Below are 7,021 nucleotides of genomic sequence, written 5' to 3'. Positions count from 1 at the left end.
ATAAATAAATTTGGTTTGGACTGGATTGCATTCTTAAACAAACTGAAATCTTTTTCACGACTATGGGATGTGTCTTTCCACATGGTTGTTTAAGAAATGACAAATTGCATCAGTTCGGGTTAAATAACCTGTTGCCAGCCCAGGCAGTAATTATCCAATAGGAGGATTGTACCTATTTGCTTAGTTATAATCAGGTGGCAACTTTTTCTTTCTTTAGCCCAGCAGTGTTTTTTGTCACTTGAATAAACGCAGTGCAATTCACTCAGTACAACAGAGCGACCTCTGTGTTTCAAAGTTTTTGCTAATCTTAGGAAGATGTCCCTCTCCAATAGCTGTCCTCATGCTTTCTTGGAGGAAAGGTGTAGCAATAAGTCTTCTGCCTTTAATGACAATGTGTGTTGAACAGTAGAAAAACTTTCATAAAATAATCAGAGATGATGTCTTAATGAAATTTACACAGGCAAATTCTAACTTGTCAAAATGTTGGAGGGAACTGCAACGTTTAGAAAAACCTGCTTGTGTTACTGTCCTCTAAATCCATGGTCTACCAGGTGCAGTGGATTTATTGCATCCTATCTTATGACAGTTGTGGATTATTCTGGGCTTTGAACATTTTTGTCAAGTTGTAAAGCTGTAAAACTCAAATGAATGGGTCATCAAGAGGCTGGTGCAGAACTTAAACTTTTGCAGCATGGAAACATCTAAAACCTGCAGATGTTTGTAATGAACATTATTAAATAAAATCATAAGGTGATGATCAGTACTCCTAACAGTGACAACTTATTATTACATATACATGTATTACGTATATAATAATTATTATTGTTGCATATATATATGCTGGATACTGTGATTGATAGTGGTATTATATAGAGTGAGTACTATTATTATTACCATTGTTATTACTACTATTATTACTCCATAGATCCAGTATTGTAATTAGGTATTGTAGTTATATATAGTTATAGATAATATAAAAGCCATACATATTATTATTATTATGTTGTTATTGCTATTACTATTATAGTTCCATTACAAACATCTATTTTTCTTAACTGAGAAACTGATGTGCATGCAAAGTATCATCATTATTATTACTGTCATTGTTTTATTATAATATAATGTAATTCCTATTTTTTAAAATTTAGTAATGAATGTGACAGTGATATTTATAATGATCATGATAATTGCTACTATGTACTGGGGCATGGAGAAGGAGTGGGATCACATAAGCTCCTTCACACTCCTTTTCAACGGGGGTTCATTATTTACCGATGCGCGTAATTTGTGCATAATTTGCCATGGTGATATACCCCAGTAAGAAGTTAACCAGTGTCATAGTACATAAAACCTCAGGTTAACTCCAAAGTTACATCGATAAGAGAAAATCCAGCATGATTGTACAGGCCTCAGAGCACCTTCCTTGTGCTTGTCTTATCTCTTACTATAATTTTCTCTTGCTTGCTTCCTCCGATAATGTCTTTTTACAATTCTTTTGTTGAGTCACCCATCATAGTACACATTCATAGTGGCCAGTCAGAAGTCAAACCCTCAGATTTTTGAGGTCAGAAACTTTTGTAGTGTTGCTTTAAAGTTCAAGATAGCCATTAGTCAAATTCAAAGTCAGCTTTAATGTCAATTCTGCAGCATGTACTGGACAAAAAGAGAATTGAAATGATGGTTCTCTCAAAAACCTTGGTGTGTTTAAATAAAAGAAATAAAAGCCAATTAACAAAACAAAGAAAACAAGTACTATCTAAGCAAATAAAACACAATAATAAATAGACAAGGCAAATTACACTCAGTCCAATATATGTTTATGGTTATGTTGCAAAAAAGAAGAATAAGTTAGTTTATGGTCTGGTTAAAGTGGTTAAAATGTCTGTGTGGGTGTTCTTGAGGGTGTAAAAAAGTATTGATGGGTTGAGAGTCTGTGTGTGTGGAAGTGGGGCATAGCAGGGAGAGTTCAGCATCCTAACAGCCTAGTGGATGAAGTATTCCCCAGTCTGCTGGTCCTGGCCCCCAGTCTCCTTCCTGGTGGCAGCAGGCTGAAGAAGCTGTGTGACAGGTGGGTGGGGTCTTTTGCGATGCAAAGGGCTTTACGGGAGATGCCCAAGGTGCAGATGTTTTGCAACAAGGGGAAAGAGGCACTGACGATCTTCTCAACAGCTCTCACAATGAGTTGGAGGGTCTTCCTTGTGACCTTGTGATCTCAAGAAAACAAAGCTTGATATCTTGTGTTAATCAGTTACAATAGGTAGTTATCATGTGTTTTTCTAACACATGAAAATTAGCAGTAATGCTAACTGGACACATTTACATTTTTTTTTAACTTATGTTCATTAATGTGTGATATCTCCCATTAAAAAAAATAACAATAAAAAAAGATGATGACATATTTGAACTTATCTCATGAAAATAAGCTTTGTGATGTTTAAATAACACCATTAAAGATTAATAATTGGAGGAAAGGCTGCTTATAGAAGCCAAAAGCAGTTGTGCTTGCATGTTTTTTAATATTGTTATCTCAAGATTACAATAAGAATAAGAATAAGAAATCGTTATTAGTCCCTCAATGGGGAAATTGCTTTGTTGCAACAGTACAGGTGCAGTAAGCAGTCACACACACACACACACACACACACACAAATAATAAATAATAATGTTTATAGTATATGGGCTGATAGGGTGAGTATGTACAGTATATAAACATGTATATAAATATGTAAAGCTGAAGCTGCTCTCCAGAGCAGACAGGGTGTCCTTCCAAGGGTGGGACTCATGGTTCAGCATGGATGTCAGTTTTGCCAGGACCCTTTTGTCGCCTACCTCCTGCATTGAGTCCAGACAACAGCCCAGTACAGAGCTGGACTTCCTCATGAGTTTGTCCAGCTTCTTCCTCTCCCTCTGTGTGATGCTGCTGCTCCAGCAGACCACACAGTAAAGGATAGCTGATGCCACCACACAGTCATAGAAGGTCTTCAGGAGTGTCCCCTTCACTTCAAAAGACCACAATCTCCTCAGAAGACAGAGCCTGACCCCTCCTGAACAGTGCGTCCATGTTGTGAGTCTAGTCTAGTTTATTGTTTATAAAAACACCCAGGTACTTTTAAGAGTCTCTCAATGTCTGTTACCTGGATGTTCATCGGTGAGAGACAGCAGACCGGCGTCTATGAAAATCCATGACCATCTCCTTAGTTTTCCCTGCATTGATTAGGAGGTGGCTTTGCTGACACCAGTACACAAAGTTCTGGGTCAGTCCTCTGTACTCCACCCTCAGCGATCAGTCTGATAATCGGAGAGTCATCTGAGAACTTCTGCAGAACACAACTGTCCATTTTCTATTGCTAATATATGATTGTAGTGCAGGGTTGCAAGGGGGCTGGAGCCTGTTCCAGCAGCTAGTCCATCCCAGGACCAACACAGAAGGACAAACATTCCTTTAGGGTCACACTCACTATTAGCGAGAATTTGGAGATTTGAATCAACCTAACATGCATGTCTTTGGACTGAGAAATGCGAAGTGTTGCCATAGTACATTCAAGCCAGCAATGGATACAAGCTGAATACATCAGATCGAGGAACATCCTTCACTGATCAATGCAGCCAGTTTTACTTCTATTGTTAAGTTGTGACTTGTCTGATCATTAAGTTTCACCAATCACTCATTCTCAGAATTACACATCCATGTCATAACTTGCCTTTTCCATCTGTCAAGGGGTCTATTTTGAACAATGAAGCACAACAGAAAATTAACTCATTAACTCGAGTTGACGATTAAAAAAAAAGACAATTGTGGGTTCGGTAGCTGTCATATTACAACGTTTATATTACAGATATTATTAATGGGGTCATAATTTGCACAATAATGGCACAGGTAGATTTTTATTAGCTTGCCAAAGAAGTTTTACTCACGTTTCAAATGGTTATAATAAGCAAATTTGATCTCTTTTGATGAGTGGATTATTATCATGTGTGACTTTTGTTTCTAAAAAAAAAAATGAGAAAGCTTTTGATTAAAAATTAACAAAAACAACCAGCTGATCAATCTGTTATTAAACTAATAGTCTATTATTGCATCTTTAAAATAATCTATGGAAGTCTATGTCTCACAACCATCTTTTTTCCTGCATTCAGTTCATGACAATAACTGAGTACAATAATTGCACTAATTAACAATTTTTTTGTGCATATACAAATACTTCCCCATGATCATCTTCATTTTTATGTTTGAGGACAACTGGTACCTCATTTTCTCTTTGTGTAGCTATATTCTCATTGCCATTACAAAGAGTGACTCAAAAGCAAAAAAATATGTGGCTGGGATTCATAATGGTTTGGCAGCTAGGGGTGAAGCTTCATTGCATACTGAATAGATCTCTGTTTTGTACATAGAGCTTCATCAGTTGCAGGATTCACATCATCACATGTTTTCCTAAGGTAAGACATGGTTTCTGTGTGAAAAACTTTAGGTTATCTACTATTTATCCAGATCAGGCCACTATGAAACGTCTTCAGCTTCACCACTAAACTGATCCAGCCTGCTTCTTTAACATCAGGGTACTTGTTTGTTCATTCATTCTCAGTTTAGTCTTTGTGCCAGATCATTGTTTGAGGCAAATGTTATTTTTTTTCATTTGTTCGTTTTGAGGGTCCCAGCTCTTTTGCACAGGTGCTGTACATCATGATTTGGTGCATGGCGTTCCCCATCCTTTGACACTGTTTTGATTTAGTGATGCAGTAGGTCACAGATGGCAGTTCACCTTGTTGTTGCTGTTGAATTCTTTATGAACTGACGTTGGCAGTGGTAACACGATACCATCTGGCATCACAATGCCATCGCAAGTTTATCCTGCTACACAGCCAACGGAAAGGTGAAGTCATATTGGTTTCCACAAAGTCACAGAAGCACAGGTTGACAGCCAATGAGGATCACCCAGAGCTAGCATTATTGAGCAGACCACTAAATTTAATTTATTTCTGTTTCTTCCCACCCAGGAAGGTAATCCGGCATACAATGAAAGAAGTTTACCCAGAGCTGTCTTCTAGAGACAAAATTACAAGTTTGAGCAACTCAGACAGCATTTGATGCTGAATAAAGAGGCAACATCCTTCAAGTATCTTGGACAATCCTTTTGTTTTATATTGTTGAATAAATAGACTTTTAACATCATTGCAGCTGATTTGCCTTTTTTAATGCATGTATTTCTGCTAGGAGGTAGTATATTTTTTCACATGCTGTCTCAGGCCTGCTTTCAAAACATACAACTTTAACCTGATTTGATTAAACAAAAGAAAAACAATCTTGGTGTTGATTAATGCTGTCTGCTCCCACCGTGTTGTCTTTTCTCAAATATGTTCTAGTTTCTAACAATGTGTTGCTGTATTTGATACACGCATTTATTGGAAAAACATATGTGGCATAACTGCATAACATACATGATTTTATTGTAAATAAATTACTGGATGTCTGCATAGATATAATTGGTCCATTTTCTGTGTTGGTACAGCTATTTACTTATTGGTGGATATAACTGATTTCTGTAGTGGGATCATGTTGTTTTTATGAATGTAGAAGATGACAAGTTTTTGTTCAGTACTGCCATCTGCAGCTAGTAGGATTGTGTGACAGTGATGGCAGGGATGTATTTTGTTTTATCTTCAAGAAAAGATTAAAAAGATACTTGAAAAACAACTATTTTGTACCTGTTTGTGCAACCTTTATTTTTATTTGACAAAAAAAGAACAATTAAATATGTAAGGACTCAGGCACTTTGTCAGTGAGTTAGCTGATGATAATTTTACATTTAATATTCTATTATTATTTCCATTAATAACTTTACATGTTCCAGTACAAAGAAAATATCTTGTATTATCTGAATGAGGTGATGGATAATTCAACTTTTATGGAGAACATGTGTAAAATGATGGTTTTACATAATATCTGCTTCTCTAAAGCTACTCCACCATACCACAGCGAAGTGTTAAATACCATGATGGACAGAGGTTGGAGATAGCTGTGAGCTTTCTGCTAAATTGTCTGCTTTTTGTTTCTAATCAGCATATGGCTTGAATTTCTTTAACAACTGAACATTTAAGGGTGGTGTTTATAAAAATTTCTGACATCTAGTGGTAAAGATGGGCATGGAATGATTTCAAATGCTGTGGCCACCATCTATTCACAGCTGTGAATGGATGGTGGCCATCAGAGGCCAAAATTCTTCCAGACATAAAGATGTTTTTACCTGTGAGTGGATCCAGTGGCCTCCGGTGCAGTGATGACTGCACTACAGGTAATTACTTCTAAATTATGTTTAATAGGTTTTGGCCTAATGAACAAAGCCAGTGCTACAGTCTCTACTGTACACGTAATGTCAGAAATCACAAAGTTTACATGGTCATTTCCTTTCTAAGCATTTCAGTCTTTTGTCTTGTGTGCAAATGATGAAGCAAGGAAAGAAGATGAGACTCCACAAGATACTTTTAAACCAATTGCAATAAGTTCTTCTTTTTCTTTCTACCATTATTAATGACCAAGAGAGCCTTACTGTTTTGTATTTTTTAAGATGAATATGTGGAGGGTGAAACTGATGTAGACCTGTTCTCTTTATGGTTCGATAATTTCTCTTAGCCTCCATGTGAGGGTGTGTTATACCACAGGGCCAAACAGTAAACTTAATGTCAGAAATCAGTTAACACAAGTTTGTACAATACCCGTTTATTCATTTTGACACTAATGTTAAGCTATTTTAGTTGAAAACCTAATTAACCTAAATCTGAAAGGAAAGGCTTCAAGTGTAAAAACAGAAATGGAAACTGATTATCTCATGTTAGCTTCAGTAACAGGTCACATCTTATAACTGCTTATTTACATTTTTTTTTTTTGAGAACCTCAAATTGAATAGTGATCAGAGCATCATCTAAGTTATGTATATATTATATAAAGGATGTTTCGTGTCTTTGGCAAAATTCAATAGCTGTATTGAGTCTACTGAGGGAGATTGTTCTCTTCAGTTTGCTT

This window comes from Melanotaenia boesemani, chromosome 10 (assembly GCF_017639745.1).
Source record: "Melanotaenia boesemani isolate fMelBoe1 chromosome 10, fMelBoe1.pri, whole genome shotgun sequence".
Lineage (NCBI taxonomy): Eukaryota > Metazoa > Chordata > Actinopteri > Atheriniformes > Melanotaeniidae > Melanotaenia > Melanotaenia boesemani.
The sequence above is the reverse complement of the archived record's forward strand: the minus strand, read 5'-3'. Positions refer to the sequence as shown.